A 20,601-nucleotide genomic window follows, 5' to 3' on the forward strand; every position below is an offset into this window, starting at 1 on the left:
AAAATGATAGTGGGGATGGGACGACTTTCCTATGAAGAGAGGCTGAGAAGGCTAGGGCTTTTCAGCTTGGAGAAGAGACGGCTGAGGGGAGATATGATAGAAGTGTATAAAATAATGAGTGGAATGGATCGGGTGGATGTGAAGCGACTGTTCACGCTATCCAAAAATACTAGGACTAGAGGGCATGAGTTGAAGCTACAGTGTGGTAAATTTAAAACGAATCGGAGAAAATTTTTCTTCATCCAACGTGTAATTAGACTCTGGAATTCGTTGCCGGAGAACGTGGTACGGGCGGTTAGCTTGACGGAGTTTAAAAAGGGGTTAGATAGATTCCTAAAGGACAAGTCCATAGACCGCTATTAAATGGACTTGGAAAAATTCCGCATTTTTAGGTATAACTTGTCTGGAATGTTTTTATGTTTGGGGAGCGTGCCAGGTGCCCTTGACCTGGATTGGCCACTGTCGGTGACAGGATGCTGGGCTAGATGGACCTTTGGTCTTTCCCAGTATGGCACTACTTATGTACTTATGTACTTATGTAACAAGCAGCCTGCTTGTCCTCGGAGAATTCCTTCTAGACAAAAGGTTCGCCTTCTAGTGGCCAAAACGCCAGTGAAACCACTAGTTAGGGGAAGAAACTACCATCCCCAGAAACCACTGGGAGACCAGCAGGACTCACTTTAATATACAGTATGGGCAGTGTATCCACTTGGGTAATCTAATACTGAAAACACTGGAAAACAGCCAAACACAATCTCAAAGGACTCTCAGGAAATGGAGGGAGGAGTGAATGATTGGGAAATGAGTTCTGATCAAGGGAATGAGCAGGAGCTGGGGGAACCATGGACGGAGGAAGACATGGAATAGGATAAAGAGGAAGTAGGGGAAGAGGGGGAGGAGAAGTACATGGAGGTCTCAGGTCTTTCCTAACCATGACTCTCTTACTCAGTACCCTCACTTTTGCCCTATCCTTTATCCTCACCTCTTTATTCCCCTACCCTTAATTGTTCTGTCTGTCTCATGTCTTATCTAGATTGTAAGCTCTTTGAGCAGGGACTGTCTTTTTGTGTATGGTGTGCAGCGCTGCGTATGCCTTGTAGCGCTATAGAAATGATAAGTAGTAGTACTAGTAGTAGTAGTAGTCTTGCTCAGACTCCAGCAGGAAAGGTAAAGGGTTTTGTGGCGTCAGTATGGCCTAAACTGTGGACAGTTGGAGAGGAGAAAATCATACAGTGGGGAAGCAGCTGGTGGAGAAAGCTAACCCATTAACTATCTGAGGCTAGAAGATAGTGCCTGTGAGGGTTATGCTACAATTGGGAACAAAGCAAGGATTTACTGCTTTGTGGTATTCTGAATTAAGATTGAACTGTGTTGAGAAGGTGAATGTGAAAACCTGAACTGAATCTTTCATTGTTGGTGATGAAACTAAGTGAAGACGAAGGCTGCATTGAAGAAAAGGGGTTTGAGAAAATAAAAACCTATGTTTTCAAGAAACTATGAGAATGCTGAGTTTTTGTGTGTCCCTGCCGTGAGCAGGAAAAAGGCTCAGGCCAGCCGGAGAGCAGCCAGACCGGGACGAGTGCCTGACAGAGGAGAGGTGGTTTGGATCCCATACCTTGGATGGAGACAGCTAAAACTAAGCAGGGTTAGTCCTGGCCCCCACGTGGAAGGAGGACTATGGTTACACTGTTTATATAGTTTTTAATATATATCATTTATAATCATTTGTTTGTTATGTAAGCTACATTGAACCTGTGTTACTCTCGAGCGAATGTGGGGTAAAAATGTCACAAATAAATAAATACGTAATTGAGAATTATTTTGCATTGACGTAGCCTGCAAAGTTAAGTTTTTATTTGCACAGACTTTCCTGAGTACACTATCCTCACTATTTATATTGGGTGAATCTGAACCTGAGCAATCCAGGCCATTCTTTTTCAAGCTTCCTGTTTTCATCAGTCTTGTTAAAGTATAAAACGCTGCATTCATGAAAAACATATGTTTGATCAGCTATGCTGTACAGTGATTGAGCAAATACAGGATAACAGTAGACGAGGTGATATTTCCAGGGTTTTACACCAAAAAGAACAAAGATGGATATATCATTTACATACAACATTTCCCAATGGTCTGAATGGCCCAATGGAATGGGAAGTTTTTTTACTAACATTTTAATTGATTGAGGATTAAACACCTTTAATTGATTGTCTCGAGATCAGACTTTGCAGGAAGTGATGTCAATTCATTAAAATGTGCACCCGTCGGAGTGTCTTTATAAGCATTCACCATTTTGACTTGTTTTGTATGCAATATGGAAGATAAATGTTTATGCATATCCTCTCCTGATGAAGCAACGAAACAGCGAGAATTCTACAACTGTTGAGAGTGATTGAGAGTGCCTTTCTAACCATACTTCGTAGGAACATTTTGAAGCTTCTTCGCTATCATTCAAGATTCGAGATGCCATATGGATGTGAACTATCTGCCTTTTGATTGAAGCTAAATACTTCATCTTTTGCAGTTCAGACTGTCCCGAATGATGTTCCCATGATATAGCTCCTATTGTCTTGATTATTATCTTTCCGATAATACATATTTAAGATATTACTTGTGCATATTGTGTAGGTATTTACTATTACACCACCCTCCGTTTTTTACTGCAGATGGACACAGTGATTACATTCTGCAGGTTTTTTCGGAGGTGGTGGTTGGCCTATGATGTAAGCCCTTATAGGTGTATCCACTGAGTTGGTACCCTAGGCTTGTGAGGCCTTTATTTAATATCTTCTAAGATATTACCTTTTACATATACACCAGTGACATATTTGTTGTTGTTTAGAGCATTTATTTACAAGTTTCTTAATTTATTGCTCTAAACAGATTTGCTAATTTTTTGTTTCTTGATTAGTATCTGCCATCCTCACAGCACAGACCATAGAAGTCTGCCCAGCACTAGCCCCGCCTCCTAACCACCAGCCCTGCCCCCCCCCCCCCCCCCCACACACACACACACCGGCTCTGCCACCCAATCTCCGCTAAACTTCTGAGGATCCCTTCCTTCTGAACAGGATTCCATTATGTTTATTTACCGCCTTTTAAAAAGGAATTCACAGTAAGAATAGATCAAACATGAGTAGTAGGCAATTAGAGAAGTAAAAATATTCAAACAATACAAAGTATGGCATGGTATACTACTTTGTGTTAAACCACAATAATGCCTAAATAGGGACCACTGGTGAAATATTCTGATTCTAATGTTGTATTACCACGTGGTGTTCAAAATATTCTGCTTCCAACAACTGCTGCTGTAAATCACACTTGTTTATTCTTACTTTTATTAAGAGGACCTCAGATCTTCCCAGCTTGGCTGTTCTATTCAGAACTCTTTTGCATAATACTTTCTTACATGCGCTCAAGCTGTTTTCTGGAAGTATTTATTATCACCGGTCCTATATTTGCTATCAAATTCTTTCAGAGGTCAGGATTCTAAATCACTGAAAAAAACTCCCACTCGGAGAAAAACCAGTGATTCCTGCCCTCTGAAACACAGCTTTTGTTCTTTTTGCCATAAAATCAAAATTATGGCAAAAAGAACAAAAGCTAATTTACCAGTACAACACAATAGAACCATATGGTTTAAATAAAAATGTAGAATGGAAAGCGTTTTTCTAGAAAGTTGATTTTCAAGTACTAGAAGTGAAAGCAATAGCCCTTTAAATATAATGGAATAGCTGATTGGATAAGAACAAGCTCGAGCGTTTGTTACAAAAACCGCGGCCATTTTGAAAAAATGCAAGGAGGATGTCAGAGATAGTGTTTCCTTCCTGACGCAGCAGTGAGAGCAGCGAAACGAGACGTTCTTGTTGAAGGGACAGAAGGAATCAGAATACACCATAATGGGAAAGAGGAAAGAAGCAGTGACATGCAGCTTGTAGCTGGTGGTTCACGGAACAGCTTGTAGCTGGCGGTTCACGGAATACCCTGAAGCTAAGTACAGACTGTTTATGTTTGGGGAGAATAGAGATCCTACAAACAAAAAGCTGTGAGATTGAGCACTGCATTTAACCCTATTTAAATGTAAATGTAGGACAGAATCAGTTGCAGAAAATATTCTGCTTGACACAAGGGGAAGCTGTGTTTCAGAGGGCAGGAATCACTGGTTTTTCTCCGAGTGGGAGTTTTTTTCAGTGATTTAGAATCCTGACCTCTGAAAGAATTTGATAGCAAATATAGGACCGGTGATAATAAATACTTCCAGAAAACAGCTTGAGCGCATGTAAGAAAGTATTATGCAAAAGAGTTCTGAATAGAACAGCCAAGCTGGGAAGATCTGAGGTCCTCTTAATAAAAGTAAGAATAAACAAGTGTGATTTACAGCAGCAGTTGTTGGAAGCAGAATATTTTGAACACCACGTGGTAATACAACATTAGAATCAGAATGGTATACTACTTGCAATGACAACACAATATGTACTAGAACATTCCCACTGCAGGCACAGGCAGCTCCTTGTGACTCTGGGCAAGTCACTTAACCCTCTATTGCCCCAGATACAAATAAGTACCTGTATATAATATGTAAGCTGCATTGAACCTGCTATGAGTGGGACAGCACGGTTTACAAATGTAAGAAAAATAAAAAATAATAACAATTGGTAGTGAAGGGTAAGGCAAGGTTGTAACATATAGATGAGTAAGAAAGGAAGGTGATTGATTTGAAGAAAGTTGCACGTGAGGTCAGACAGATGGTTAAATATTATCTCAGCTAGGGTAGGAGTGGATAAACATGTCCCGCTGCAGTATGTGCAGCCCGAGTCAATCCTTGTGTGTGTGTGTGTATGAGTGAGACTAACAAGTTAGTTACTTCTTCCATTAAAGGCTTGGTTGAAGAGCCAAGCTTTCACCTGCTTCCTGAAGTAGAGGTAGTCTTGTGTTTAGCGGAGCCTTTCAGGCAATGCATTCCAGAGTGTGGGGGCTACTCCGGAGAAGGCTAGCTTGCGGGTACCACATCGTGTAATGCCTTTTGGAGAGTGTGTAGTTAGTGAAAGTCCTTGGGAGGACCTTAGTGTCCTTGGCGGTGTGTGGAGGATCATCCTATTCTTCAGATACTCGGGGCTGTTTCCTTTCAGGGCCTTGAAGATCAGACATAGAGTTTTAAATTTAGCCCTGTATTGTAGTGGTAGCCAATGAAGTTTTTGCAAAAATGGTGTGATGTGGTCACGTCGCTTGCAACCTTCTATGAGTCTTGCTGCTGCATTCTGAATCAACTGGAGCTGGTGCAGGCCCTTTGTAGTCAGACCATTGTATAGTGCATAATAATTCACTTTTGTAATTTTTCCAGTCATGTCCTTTGCGGATGGGACTTTCAAGAGCTCAAAGATATTGGTGCTTGACAGAAAGGAAAGAAGATGCAGATTATTTTGCTATAAATATTTGAGTCAAACAGTTCACTGATGGCTGACTTGGCTTCAGCTATGTTGAAATGCTGTTTTAATGAATCTACTAAAACTAGAATGAAATGGAATTGTGAAATAAATCATGTTAATTTTTCTATTTATAATCCATCTCTCTATCCCTTTCAAAAGCTTCAAAATTCTTGCATCATATTATTTTCCATGATGTTGTGGAAAATTTCATATTTTTCCGGCCATTTTGTCAGTCTGCCAGTTTCTCATCATGGTACACACCCTTTCTCTGACTTTGTGTACTCATTTTCACAGGCACAGTGATTTCTGCATGTGTAGTACTTCTCATGGTTCGTGTATCTGTGGTGCTTTCACTGCTGGCAAAGATTTTACACTGTTTCTGAAATAGTGATTTGTATTTCCTCATAGTGCACACCATTTCCACTTTGGGGTCAATTCAAGCAAGGTCACCTAAAGTTAGAAGGTGAAATTTTGTGAAGTGATTCCCGGTGTGGCAAATGTGACAAAGCACATTCAATTCCTATGGGTTTCATCACAATTATTGCATGGCAATCACTACAGGGCTTTGTAAAAGGAGCCCTAAGTGTGAATTCTATTATGGCAATAATTGACCATTAAAGAATAATAACATAATTTCTCTCTATCACTATCACAAAGAGTTTCCAGTAATGGTTTTACTCCATTACCAGTATATTCTTGAAGCTCTCTTTTCCTTGTTAATATTGTAGATGAGGTTGTTATGAAAATCTGGAACCAGCTGGCAATCCTATGATGTTAGCTTAATACAATTTTGATAGGTCCCCCCCCCCCCCACCTTTATCTCCAACCGGCTGCTGCAGTGTCCAGAAAGTAAAACCAAAGATGTTGAAAATGTGGAGTTTGGCCATTTTCTTGGGTCTGTTTGCTTTATCTGCTCCTGTGAATGGTGAATGTGATGCGAAAAAAGTGGAAAACTGTAAGTACAAAAGAAAGAAAGAAAGAAAGAAAGAAAGAAAGAAAGAAAGAAAGAAAGAAAGAAAGAAAGAAAAGTTCCTTGGAATTCATTAAAAAATGTCAAAGTTTGCATTCGGTGGCAAACCCTCCCCCCCCCCCCCCCCTCACAGGGGTCCTTTTACTAAGGTGCACTGAAAAATGGACTGCACTTGTGTAGGCACATGTTTTGGGCGTGCAGATCCATTTTTCAGTGCGCCTGTAAAAAAAGGCCGTTTTAAAAGTTTTGCCAAAAATGGGCATTGGGCAAAATAAAAATTGGCGCACATCCATTTTGGGTCTGAGACCTTATCTCCAGCCATTGACCTACATGCGTAGAAAGCCACTTAACGTGCACCTGCTACGTGCACCAGAGATGTATCCAGGTGCCGGCAGTGAATATTAGCGGTGCCAGGATAACGTTTCGTTCAGCCCCAACTCCATCCTGAACCACTCTGCCACTAACCAGACACTGCTGCAATGATCAGAGCTAACGTTCAGCATCACTGATCTCTCTAAGCTGTGTGGGAGTCCTCCACCTACAGTCCTGCCAGCAGGGGTGCCAAATCCTCCCTGTCTCTGCCCATGGACCACCCAGTGCCATGGCGGTCAGAGGGAATAGTCAGTGGCCCTGTGCGGGTGTCACTCAATATCCTGGGACATCCACTGATTGGGATTTAAGTAGGCAGGAACATCTCAATATCAATATTTACTCCAAAGTTTCTTGTCCTTTAAGCAGTGCAGAGTTCCAGTTGTGTTGATGTCCTCAGAAGTGACTCACTCTCTCTCTCTCTCTCTCTCTCTCTCTCTCTCTCTCTATTGCTTTGGTCTATTATCCTAAACTGTAAACTTAATCTGTTGACTTTTTTTGTAGTTTTTATGAATAACTTGGATATTCTCAACCTGGAATTGAAAAAAGTTTTGTTTGACCCTCTCTTGATGCCTTTTTCCCCATTAGAGTGAGTGAAAATTCTACAACACTATCAAGATTTTTGCACAAGTATTGATCATGCAGTCAGTGTATAAAACATGTTTGGTTATTTTAGAGTATAATAAGCAGCGCATACTCTGAAAGATTATTCTGGGTTTTATTTTAGAATGACTTGCATTTCAAGTAACCCCCTGCATATTTTTGAAGTTTTCTTAGAAGTCGATTTGAATTTCAACAAGAAATATTATGTGCTTAGTTAATCATCATCCTATATAATAATTCTCACCACCAACGTTCTAATGTGGGACTGCCTGTGTCCGTGGCTCCTGGAGTTGCTGAGCTAGGCTCTGTAGCCAGGATGATGTCACTCACAGCTGATTCCCAGGCAGGGGGAAAAGTAGGGAAACACGCTCCTCCCCGTTTGGGAATCAGCTGTCAGTGCGCCGCTACCTGCCACTTCGGAGCAGTGGTAGGTAGCGGCACACCGAAAAACTACAAGCGCGACACCACAGAACCCCCCCCCTCGGTGCATCACCCAAGCTCCCCCGGCACATCAAACACCCCCTCCCCCCGAAGCACATCAAACACCCCCTCCCCCACCTGAAGCAAATCAACAACCCCCCCCCCCATGCACATCAACCCCCGCGCCACCCACAGCTGCCAAGATGGGGAGGTCATGTGGACACAGATTAAGAATTTATGTGTCTTTATAAAACATTAGCACAAATCTTGCACAAACCACAAGTTAAATAGATCAGCACACATTTTCAACCGCTCAGAGGCAGGAGGAAATATATATGTGTAAACAGGTGCAGCTGAGTCCACCAGTGCTCCAACCAAACTCTGGCCCTGAACATCCTTACAACTGCATCACATTTAAGTTTTTAAACTCAGAGGTTGGCAATAAAATAATATACACACAAAATGCAGAAAATAACTCCAATAACTTGACAGGAAAACTAAACAAGTATTCAAAGAAATACTCAGCATGGTAAAAAATACAATAAAGAGCAGTGGAGGAAAACTCATAGAATGATGTTCCAGAGAGCATAAGGAAGACAATTTCACAACGTTGCTGCTAAATATTAAAGAATGTACACATATGTGTCAGTTCCCAGTGACCCTTTGACGAACGGGTAATAAGAATTCAATAAATTGCTTGTGATTCGGATGTCCTACCTGCTTTTCTCAGATCTAGCTAGATATTAGGAGACAATGCAGCAAAGCAGTAAAGATTCAGTCAGTGCTTTATCCCTGTCCTACTTGGGGCCATTGTAATTAATGATACAGTCTCAGGCCTCTTCTATCCCTAGCACGGGCCAAGGAAAAAATTGGAATGAAGAGAAAATAGTACCGAAAGAAACATGCAAAATAACGTAGAATTGACATCAAAATGAAGCTTCAACAGTAGGTCAGGTTAACTGGAAGCAGTTCTCGTGGCTGGGATTAAATGGAAAATTGGCTTTTAAAAGCCAGGAAGTTTAATTTCTGAAACTGAAAATTTACATCCTTTACCTTTGCAAAGATTTTATAAAATTGGTTGGAAACACATGAAAGTTTGCAAATCCTTGTTTTAAGTCTGTTCTTTTTTATTCATTCAGTACTAATGTTGAAGATTTCAGCATTAATACATTATCAGTGAAAGTATTGGAGAATGGATCCCTATCAGTGTTTTGCAAGGGTGACGTGAAACTCTTATCCAGAATGTAAGTATTTACTGTGGTTAAACATATCTTCTGCCATAATATGTTGTAATTACATAGGGGTTGATATTCAAAGTGATTCATCCCAGCCAGAAATGGCTCCTGTCTGGTTACATCAACTGTTTGGGGTTAACCACTCATTTTCAGAGGCACAACCCGTTACTGCAACTGAAAATAACCAGTAAGCAAAAAACTGAAAACGAGCTATTTCGGGAGCATTCTGGGTGCAGAATTGGCACTTGGCAGGTTAAGTGCTGATATTCAGAACTTAACAGGCCAGATTAATTACATAAATGGGGCAGCATAAAAGTCAATCCTATCTCTATGTGGTAACAGCTAAATAAGTGCTGAATATCAAACTCAACCAGCTATGTGTTAGCTGGCTCTGCAAACCCAGACATGCTCCAGAATTTTTTTTGTTTTGTTACATTTGTACCCCTCGCTTTCCCACTCTTGGCAGGCTCAATGCGGCTTACATATTTTATACAAGTACTTATTTGTACCTCGGGCAATGGAGGGTTAAGTGACTTGCCCAGAGTCACTTAACTTTTGAACTTTTGGGAGTAAAACCATTGGCAGTCAGCAAAACACTGATCACCTTGAGCTGAATATCAGGCCTTTAATTTGAGAGCTAAAAATGATTAAAAGACAAATTGATCAAATAAATTAATCAATAAAATTAATCAAACAAATTAATCAATAGAGATACTGTATACCAAACTCTCTATACTTGACTGCTTAATTTACTTAGTCACTAATGAACTTTAACGCAATACCACTTTATTTCTTATTCTGGAAATGAATTCTCCATACTTGACAGCTTAAGTCACTCTCCTGCTTATAATCGAAAGTCAAGTTTGGCCAGCTTCAATTGCTTTCCATCGCAGGGCTGGCCAAACTTCAAGGGGGTGTGTAGGCAGTGTACCGAAGGCGGGACGGGGGCATGCTCACGAGATGGCCGGCTTCAGCCGATAATGGAAAAAAAGAAGGCCGGCTCTGATGAGCATTGGCCGACTTTACTTGGTCCATTTATATTTAGGACCAAGCCTCAAAAAGGTGTCCCAACTCAACAGATGACCACCGGAGGGAATCGGGGATGACCTCCTCGTACTCCCCCAGTGGTCACCAACCCCCTCCCAACATTAAAAAAACAAAAAACATTTTTTGCCAACCTCTATGCCAGCCTGAAATGTCATACTCAGCTCCCTGACAGCAGTATGCAGGTCCCTGGAGCAGTTTTAGGGGGTACTGCAGTGCACTTCATGCAGGCGAACCCGCTCACCCCCACCCTGTTACACTTGTGGTGGTAAATGGGAGCCCTCCAAAACCCACCCGAAACCCACTGTACCCACATGCAGGTGCCCCCCTTTTTCCCTAAGGGCTATGGTAGTGGTGTACATTTGTGGGTTTTGGAGGGGGGTTGGGGCTCAGCACCCAAGGTAAGGGAGCTATGCACCTGGGACCTTTTTCTAAAGTCCACTGCAGTGCCCCCTAGGGTGCCCAGTTGGTGTCCTGGCATGTTAGGGGGGCCAGTGCACTACAAATGCTGGCCCCTCCCATGACCAAATGCCTTGGATTTGGCCGGGTTTGAGATGGCCGGTTTTGGTTTCCATTATCGGCGAAAACCGATGCCGGCCATCTCAAACCTGGCATTCTCTGACATTTGGCCGGCCCCAACCGTATTATCGAAACAAAAGATGGCCGTCCATCTTTTTCGATAATACGGTTGTGGCCAGCTCTTTACGGCACCAACTAAATAGATGGCCTGCCATATAGATGGCCGGCCCCGTTCGATTATGCCCTTCTCTGTCACTTATGAACCTAATGCAATACCATTTTGCATTTTTCATTCCGGAAATGGCGATCACCATTATGGAATAATGTAAGCCACATTGAGCCTGCAAATAGGTGGGAAAATGTGGGATACAAATGCAACAAATAAATAAAATAATAATATATAACCAGTTGCATATATACTGGTCCACTTCTCTGTTATAAGCATGCTCACAGGAGCTTCTCTTTTTAAAGTGTCTACATGTATGTATTCTATGCATTAGAAGAATACAATGTCTAGTCAGCCCACTTTATCCCAGTAAATCTCTTTAAAAATTCCTTTTTCAGCTTGGGATAGATATAATAATAATCCTGTCGATATCAAGTGGGACTGCCCTAATTATAGCCAGATAATAAGTCTGCTATAGACATTGAATATTGGCCATACCTATTTTTCAGTGTCATAACCTGTTACTGCAACTGAAAATAGCCAGTAAGCAAAAAACTGAAAACGAGCTATTTAGGGAGCATTCTGGGTACGGAATTGGCACTTGGCAGGTTAAGTGCTGATATTCAGAACTTAACAGGCCAGATTAATTACATAAATGGGGCAGCATTAAAGTCAATCCTATCTTTATGTGGTAACAGCTAAATAAGTGCTGAATATCGAACTGAACCAGCTATGTGTTATCTGGCTCTGCAAACCCAGACATGCTCCAGAATTGAACTTTTGGGAGTAAAACCATTGGCAGTCAGCAAAACACTGATTACTGCGAGCTGAATATCAGGCCCTTAATTTGAGAAGCTAAAAATGATTAAAAGACAAATTAATCAATAGAGATACTGTATATAATCAGTTGCATATATACTGGTCCACTTCTCTGTTATAAGCATGTTATTATTATTATTATTATTATTATTATTAGCATTTGTATAGCGCTACCAGATGCACGCAGCTCTCAGCACCTGATACAAAGAGACAGTCCCTGCTCAAAAGAGCTTACAATCTAAATAGTACAGACAGACAAGTCAGTTACAAGTGAGGGAAGTAATGGGTGAGATGGAAGGAAGGGACAAGGGGAGGGCAATTGAGTACTGGCTAGGAGCTAAAAGCAGCAGTGAAAAGGTAGGTTTTCAGCATAGATTTGAAAACAGGTAGAGATGGAGCTAGACGTACAGGTTCAGGAAGTCTATTCCAGTCATAAGTTGCCGCGAGGGAAAAGGAACGAAACCTGGAGTTAGCGGTGGAGGAGAAGGGGGACGATAAGAGAGATTTGTCCAGTGAGCGGAGTTCACGGGGAGGAATGTAGGGAGAGATGAGAGTGGAGAGGTAATGGGGGGCTGCAGAGTGGATGCATTTAAAGGTCAGTACGAGAAGTTTAAACTGAATGCGGAAGCGGACAGAGAGCCAGTGCAGCGACTTGAGGAGTGGGCTAGTATGGGTATAACGATTCTGGCGGAAAATAAGTCATGCCGCAGAATTTTGGCAATCTGTTGAATATGTGCAGAGAAGGAGAGAGAGGAATCATAGATAACTCCAAGGTTATGAGCCGAGGAGACAGGGAGGATGTGAGAGCCATTAACAGAGATAGAGAAAGGGGGAAGAGGGGAGGTGGGTTTAGGAGGAAAAATGAGAAGTTCAGTTTTGGTCATGTTGAGCTTTAGATGGCGTTGAGACATCCAAGCAGCAATGTCGGACAAGCAGGCTGAGATTTTGTTCTGGATCAAGGTTGAGATTTCAGGGGTGGAGATGTAGATCTGAGAGTCGTCAGCGTAAAGATGGTATTGAAAGCCATGGGATTAAATCAGGGTACCAAGGGAAGAGGTATAGATGGAGAAAAGGAGGGGTCCAAGGACAGAACCCTGAGGCACGCCAACAGAAAGCGGGATGGAAGTTGAAGAGGATCCACCAGAGTTCACTGGAGCTTCTCTTTTTAAAGTGTCTACATGTATGTGTTCTATGCATTAGAGGAATACAATGTCTAGAGGAATACAATGTCTAGTCAGCCCACATTATCCCAGTAAATCTCTTTAAAAATTCCTTTCTCAGCTAGGGATAGATATAATAATAATAATACTGTCAATATCAAGTGGGACTTATCCAGTGACTGGGCTCTACCTGGATTTACACCAGCACTTACCTAGATATTGCCGATAAGTATTCAAACAGACCACCATGACATTACCCAGTTAGTACCCGAGCACTTCGGGGACAGAGCTGGGACAGACCCAAAAGTTATCTGACGTTGTCGATAGTCAATGTTAGACTGCATATAATGCTGCTCTAATTATGGCAGATAATAAGTCTGCTATTGACATTGAATATTGGCCATACTTGAATAGATCTCCATTGCCCCAGATTCAAAAAAATAAGTACTTATATATAATATGTAAATTGATTTATCAACTCTCAACACATTTCCCTTTGAAACCATTATTTGTACAGAGGTTATGACACAGGAACCCTTTATTTCCCAGTATCGGAAATCCCTGTACATGGCCAGCTACTTAACTTCCTTCTCAAACCCCACCTCAGAACTAAAATTGCTGATGATATTCCTTAGGGGTTTTCACTTTCTTACCTTGCAAGCTGCACCCCTCATCCTTCTTTTCTCAAAACAATTTAATTGAGCCTCATTTTTCTTGAAGTGAATGAAAAACATATATAACCCCTTTCTTGCCTTCATATCTGAGCTCTCCGGCTGCGGTAGTGGCTGCAGAAGCAAGACTAACATATCAGGGCATAGACAGTTTCCACAGGGCAATTAACTTCTCTTTGCACCCTGACAGTGTCCATACCCTTAGGAGACCTTCAGCAGCATATTTCCCATACCAACGTGTCTCTATCTTAGCTCTTGGCTGTGGGACCCTTCTATGCTCTTATCCCAGGTTACAGTGAGGCATATTTTCAAAGCACTTTGGGAGGCTAAGTTCCATAGGTTTCTATGGAACTTTGGGAGGCTACGTGCTTTGAAAATAAGCCTCAGTGCCTCTTGGGGATCCTACTAGAACCCCCCAAAAAACTGGCACTGAGAAGGAGACTTACAGGCTTATTTTTGAAAGAGAAGGGCGCCCATCTTTCGACACAAATCGGGAGATGGGCGTCCTTCTCCCAGGATCACCCAAATCAGCATAATCGAAAGCCGATTGTGGGCGTCCTCAACTGCTTTCCATCGCGGGGACGACCAAAGTTCCCAGGGGCGTGTCGGAAGCATAGCGAAGGCAGGACTGGGGCATGATTAACACATGGGCGTCCTCGGCCGATAATGGAAAATGGACCATTTTTTCTTGCGAACAAGCCTCAAAAAGGTGCCTGAACTACTTAAGATTTCCAAGATGGCTGCACGTTAACGTGACTTGCTGCTGCACTATCGCATTACTGCATTGATGCCTAAGCGTCGAGGAAGGGCGCCTGCCCGAGTTCCCCAGACCCCTTCCCATATTCCTGGACCGATAGATCGGTTCTTGATGCAGCGGAGGACTGGTGAGGACTCCGGGACCATTTCGAGGCAAGACGCTGGGGGGTTTGAGGAGCTATCGGCGTCCCTCGAATTGGAAACAACTTTGAGTCCCGAGCAGAGAGCTCCACCCCCGCAACCAATGGCGGCGAGTTCCCTGCTTCCTGGTGCGTCGGCGTCCGCCCAAAGTGGTGAGGTAGCAACGGCAAAAGGGACTCAGATCCAGCTCATTGCAGCGAGAGAAGGGAGGTTATTACCTCCAGGAGAGACTCGCCAGCCTATAGAATTGGTGGGTTAGCTACAAGCGGTTGGAGAGAGGAAAGCTGATCAAGAATTTACATTTCCTGCAGAACTCACTATCAAGCCTAAGGAGGTAACATTGGATTCACTGTGGGATCTTATGTCCCGACTGAGACAAATGTTTCTAGCTGCTACAACTAACCATTCCTTATTAATAAATGAGCTGGAGCAAAAGATTGAAAAACAAAAAACTGAGGTTGAAAAAATGACTCCTAGACTAACTACAATTGAACAAACTGTAAAGAAATTGGAGAATATTCAGTTCTCACTTTTGAAAGATGTATCCAGCTTAAGAATTAAGTCTGAGAACTTAGAAAACTATGCCAGGAATCAAAATTTACATGTCATTAATTTTCCCTACATACCAATGATAAAACCTGGAGATATGTTGAAGAGATATTTATTGGAGAGTTTATGTATACCTGAAACTAACCTCAAAAAATTCCAAAACAAAATATACAACAGATTTTGGATATTTCAGCCTTTCTTGAGACCTTGGATACTCACCAGGCCACACCAGCGACTTTGGATGCAACTGTGGCCCTAATTCCTGATAAGCAATGGCTCTAACAGATGTTTTTTAAGCATCAGGAGAAACCATTTCTTGGTTTGCGGATTCCCTTGTTCCCAGACTTCTCAAAAGAGACACAAAAGAAAAGGAAACAATTTCTCATAATGAAATCGGCTGTAGTTCAAGCAGGGGAAACTTTGTTTTTTAGGTACTCCTGTAAGTGTATTATTTGGCTTGATAATGTTAAATATTACTTTACTGATCCACCTCAGCTCTCCAAACTAATTGCTTCTAAGTCAACAACTGGGTCAACATAATATTATATCACCATAATCCTTTGCGAATAGCTATTTACTTTTTTTTTCTAATTTGTGTTAATTTGACTCCTCTATTTTAAGTCTTGGAATCCTAGCTGAGGACTTGAGTGAATTCTGTAAATTTGATGATATCATTATGATTTCTGCATTTATATTATATATATCACTTTCTTTCAAGATTGTATGCTTGAAAAAATTATTGTAAAATATATAAATAAAAAAAGGTGCCTGAACTGACCAGATGACCACCAGAGAGAATCGGGGATGACCTCCCCTGAGTCCCCCAGTGGTCACTAACCCCCTCCCACCCTAAAAAAAATGCTGGCTCCTCCCATGACCAAATGGCTTGGATTTGGTCGTTTTTGACATGGATGTCCTCAGTTTTTCATTGTCGCCGAAAACCGGGGACAACCATCTTTAAGGACGACCATCTCTAAGGTCGACCTAAATGGTAAGATTTAGGCATCCCCGACTGTATTATCGAAACAAAAGATGGACACCCATCTTGTTTCGATAATACGGGTTTCCCCACCCCTTCCCGAGGATGTCCTGCGAGGACTCCTTCAAGAAAGCTTGGGCGCCCAGTTCCATTATGCCACTCCACAGGTCCTTGGAATTCCACTCTTCTAGACCCAGAGAATGCAGCATCTTTCCTTCTCTGCCTCTTTCTAGACTCAGGGAATGCTGCCTCTCTTCCCTTTACATCTTTCCCCTCCTCACCAAAGAAGTAAAATAAACCTTAAGGTCAGCTCGTAGCACTTAGGGGTCCTTTTACTAAGGTACACTGAAAAATGTCTTGCGCTGGTGTAGGCGTTCATTGGATGCACGCCTGGAAAAAAGTCTTTTTGGCCGAAAATGTACACGTGGCAAAATTAAAACCATTTTTAGCCTGAGATCTTACCGCCACCCATGGACTTAATGGTAAGGTATCACGCAGTAATTGGGAGGTAATTGTCAGCGCGCACACAACCAATTACCACCTGGTTAGCACAACGCGGTAGAAAATATAAATTATTTTCTGATGCTCTTTAGGATGCAAGTAAAAAATTTAATTACTGCCAGGGACACTCAGTAGCCAAACAGTAGTTTCAAAGAGATGCACTTTGGACACATGTAGGCCCCTACGTGCCTTTGTAAAAGGGACCCTTAAGGAGAGACAGTTAATTAGTGGAGCTGAGAGCACCTGGTCTTTTGGAACAGGACTCCTTGATTAAAACAGCTGGTTTTCTGCTGTCTCCTTCCCTAAAGCTTGGTGCTGGTGACTGCATGCCCTATTGCCTCATAGTACTTGTAGTTCACAACTTCTTTAAAAAAAAAAACCCACGCTCTGCCACAAATATAGGTATATAAACCTGGGGAACAACCACACATATAATTCTTATTGACAATTCATTTTAGATGTATGCATCTCAGATCCACGCAAGCAATCATGGGTAACTCCTCATCCTTGTGTATTTTCACACAGTCTAGGTATTGAACTTTTTAGAGCATCAGGCTGGATTGAACTTATGCAATTGTTGGAGTACAGAAGAACCCAGATGGGACAACAAAGCTTGTGCCACTAAATATTAGCAAAGCAGGGGAGCTGCACCTTGAATTTTCATCATTTAGGTAAGTACTTATGTTCATCTATATAATGAAGATATAAAGTTCGTAGTTATATGTTTCCCATCCGTACAGACCAAAACAGATGATTTATTTTTCTTTCAATTAACAATATAGGTGTTTGAGTAACAGGAAACATGACAATATCTTTATGTGGATTTGTAACTATTAAAAATAGAAAACTAAGAGTAAGAATAAATACCTAGGTTTTCAACGGAAAGGAGTAAATAGAGGAGTGACTCAGGGGTCTGGGCAGGGAAAGATAGCAAAGGCCAATTTGACCAAATCTGCAGATGACACACACCAGTCAACATTCAGCCAGCTAAATTAGCCTGGATGTTCAATGTCGGGCCATGTGGGGGCACTGGCATTAAATATCCAGGTCCCAGCCAATATTCAGTTGGGACCCATATAAATGGAGTACACAAACCCCAAAGCTAATTTCTCCCCTCCCACTTGCCAAGCATTCCAATCCCTCTACCTCCGAAGAGCTCTGATCACCCTATCTGCCTCCCAAAATAATTCTGATCTCTCCTCCCATCCTCCCCCTGAAGCAGCTCTGATCCCCCTTCCCACCTTCACTCCAGTAATCAGAAGGCATGTGGGAATAAGGAACCTGAACTATAGCTATGTGATGCAGGTACAGCGTTAGGAGTAACTGACCAGGAAAAGGATTTAAGAGTCATTGTTGATGCTTTGATACTTTCTGCTCAGTGTGCTGTGGCGGCAAGAACAGAAAATAGAATGTTAGGTATTATTAGGAAAGGAAAATAAAAACGAGCATGTTATAATGCCTTTGTATTACTCCATGGTGCGACCGCACCTTTTATATTGTGTACAATTCTGGTCATCACATATCAAAAAAGATATAGTGGAATTAGAAAAGGCACAGAGAAGGGTGACGAAAATGATAAAGAGGATGGGACGACTTCCCTATGAGGAAAAGCTGAAAAGGCTAAGACTTTCCAGCTTGGAGAAAAAAGGCTGAGGGGAGATATGATAGAGGTATATAAAATGCTGACTGGAGTAGAACAGGTAGACGTGAATCGCTTGTTTACTCTTTCCAAAAATACTAGGACTAGGGGACACTCAATGAAGCTACAAATTAGTAAATTTAAAATGAATCGGAGAAAATAGTTCTTCACTTAAACGCTGGAATTCGTTGCTAGCTTAGCGGGTTCAAAAATGGCTGGTCAGACTGGATATTCAGTGGCATTGCCCAATTTAGTGGCAAACTGTAGCTTGTCTTCATTTCCCTGTATCACCTCTGCTGTTGTGTTGCCTGTGAGTATCTGCAGAGGTTGTCTCCTGTTTCTTCTGCTAGTTCAGCTAACCCAGATCACAACTCTCCTTCCAGCCTATTAGTATCAGTTCTACAGTGTAATAATAATCATGACGATAACTCCCATTCTATTACCCACCAGAGACAATTCGCTCCAGCCCCAGAAGGTACCAAGATCAGAATGGTGCCAGCTGACTTCTGGTGTGAAAGCCCTCCACCATAATACCTGTACAGTTAGCAATATTGTGCAAGTACCCTGAACTATTCATGACCCTGTACGTTCACAATCTGATAGCCTTATCAAGTCAGTACATATAACTCATTGCAGCTGGCCTCACCCAGCTCCATTGCAGATTTATAGCGAAACACATGATACCACCATCTGCTATACAGACATTGAGGGGCATAATCGAACTTCGCTGGCGAAATAGGTCGTCGGCGATCTATTTTGGCGGTGGCGCAACAGCTGGCCGGAACCGTATTTTCAAAAAAGATGACCGGCTATCTTTTTTTTCGATAATACGGTTAAGCCCGGCCAAATGCCGGAGTTCGCCGGGTTTGAGATCGCCGGTTTTGTTTTTCAGCAATAATGGAAAAAAAATGCCGGCCATCTCAAACCTGGCAAAATCCAAGGTATTTGGTCATGGGAGGAGCCAGCATTTGTAGTGCACTGGTCCCCCTGACATGCCAGGACACCAACCGGGCACCCTAGGGGGCACTTCTAAAAATATTTAAAAAATACACAAATAGCTCCCAGGTGCATATCTCCCTTACTTGGGTGCTGCACCCCCCCAAATCCCCCCCAAACCCACTCCTCACAACTCTACACCATTACAATAGCCGTTATGGGTGAAGGGGGGCACCAAATGTAGGTACAGTGGGTTTGGGGGGGGGAGGGGTTGGAGGGCTCAACACTTAGCACCACAAGTGTAACAGGTAGGGGGGGGGGGGGGACCTGGGTCTGCCTGCCTGAAGTGCACTGCACCCATTAAAAACTGCTCCAGGGACTTGCATACTGCTGTCAGGAGCTGGGTATTACATTTGAGGCTGGCATACAGGCTGGCAATAAAGTTTTTTTATTTTTTTAGTATGGGAGGGGGTTGGTTACCACTGGGGGAGTATGGGGAGGTCATCCCACATTCCCTCCGGTGGTCATCTGGTCAGTTGGGGTATCTTTTTGAGGGTTGGTCGTGAAAATTAAAGGACTAAGTAAACCCAGCGAAATACTGATTAATGCTGCTTTTTTTTTTTCCATTATCCGCAAGAGCCGGCCATCTGGTAGCCAACGCCCATGCCCGCCCATGTCCCGCCTTCGCTTCACCGCCGACATGCCCCCTTGAACTTTGACCGGCGCGGCGACGGGAAAGCGGCGATGTTGTCAAAAACACCCGCTTCGATTATACCGATTTCTCCGTTTTGTGAGATCGCCGGCCATCTCCCAATTTATGGTCGGAAGATCGCCGGTGATCACTTTCGATAATAAGCCTGATTGTGTACCAGGGCATGATAGATATATCTGACATCCTTATGTTTCTGCAGCCTGATTAGTTTCCTGCTGATGTAGCAAAAGCACATCCTTTCTATGCTGGGAACGGAATTGCAGTGGGAAGCTCAGAAGCATGCGTTTACACTATTCTAAGATCACCTATGTATATAAGTGTGAACTGCACAAGACAACTTTGGGAAAGTACCTGATGCAGTCCCTGAGCAGTGCTTTGCAGCCAGTATCTGAGAAAGGACTTTCCCCTCAGCTAACAATATCATTTCACTGTCTTTGCCAGTGGGGTAAGAGTGTGGTGATGGAGGGGAATGGGAGTAGAGAGGGAATGAGCAGGTTGAGTCTTTACCTCAGGAAAGGGGTGTGGCTTTGGGGAGGGGAGCTTTTAAAACGTTTTAAACCCTGTGTTGATGCAGAGGTGTGTGGAACCAGGCTGACTGGGCCATCTGTGAGTGGAAGTTCCCCTCAGGAGACAAATGTAAGGGAACTCTGTTCCTGGCAAAAGGCTTTTTATTTTCACCAGCTGTCATCCCAGAGTGTATGAAAATCTTGACTGTGGTATTGCAAGAAAAATGTCATTTAAACTTTCAGTAAGGATTTAAATGAGCTAAGAGCTCATTCGCATCTCCTAGCTAATTTTGCAAAAAATGCCATTCTTTATGCTGTTTCCTATTTTCAGTCAGATTCTTCTATTTTCTGAAGGATTTTCTTTTAGTTCTAATAGCTTCCTTCACCTCACTTTTTAACCATGCCAACTGTCGTTTGGCCATCTTTCCTCTTTTTAATGCATAGACTCTATCTGGTCTGGGCTTCCAGTATGTTATTTTTGAA

At 42.5% G+C, this 20,601-nt stretch overlaps 1 protein-coding gene and 1 long non-coding RNA gene across 2 annotated transcripts in view; both read left to right on the forward strand.

Moving 5' to 3' along the window:
* Positions 1-20,601, forward strand: part of LOC115475486 — a 406,432-nt gene that overhangs the window by 67,680 nt on the left and 318,151 nt on the right. The window lies entirely within an intron of this gene.
* LOC115475500 lies at positions 1,125-16,891 on the forward strand. The gene is made up of 3 exons (XR_003943053.1): positions 1,125-1,135; positions 8,925-9,029; positions 16,851-16,891. It is a non-coding gene; the product is annotated as an uncharacterized LOC115475500 (long non-coding RNA).

Source organism: Microcaecilia unicolor, chromosome 8 (genome assembly GCF_901765095.1).
Source record: "Microcaecilia unicolor chromosome 8, aMicUni1.1, whole genome shotgun sequence".
Taxonomy (NCBI): Eukaryota; Metazoa; Chordata; class Amphibia; order Gymnophiona; family Siphonopidae; genus Microcaecilia; species Microcaecilia unicolor.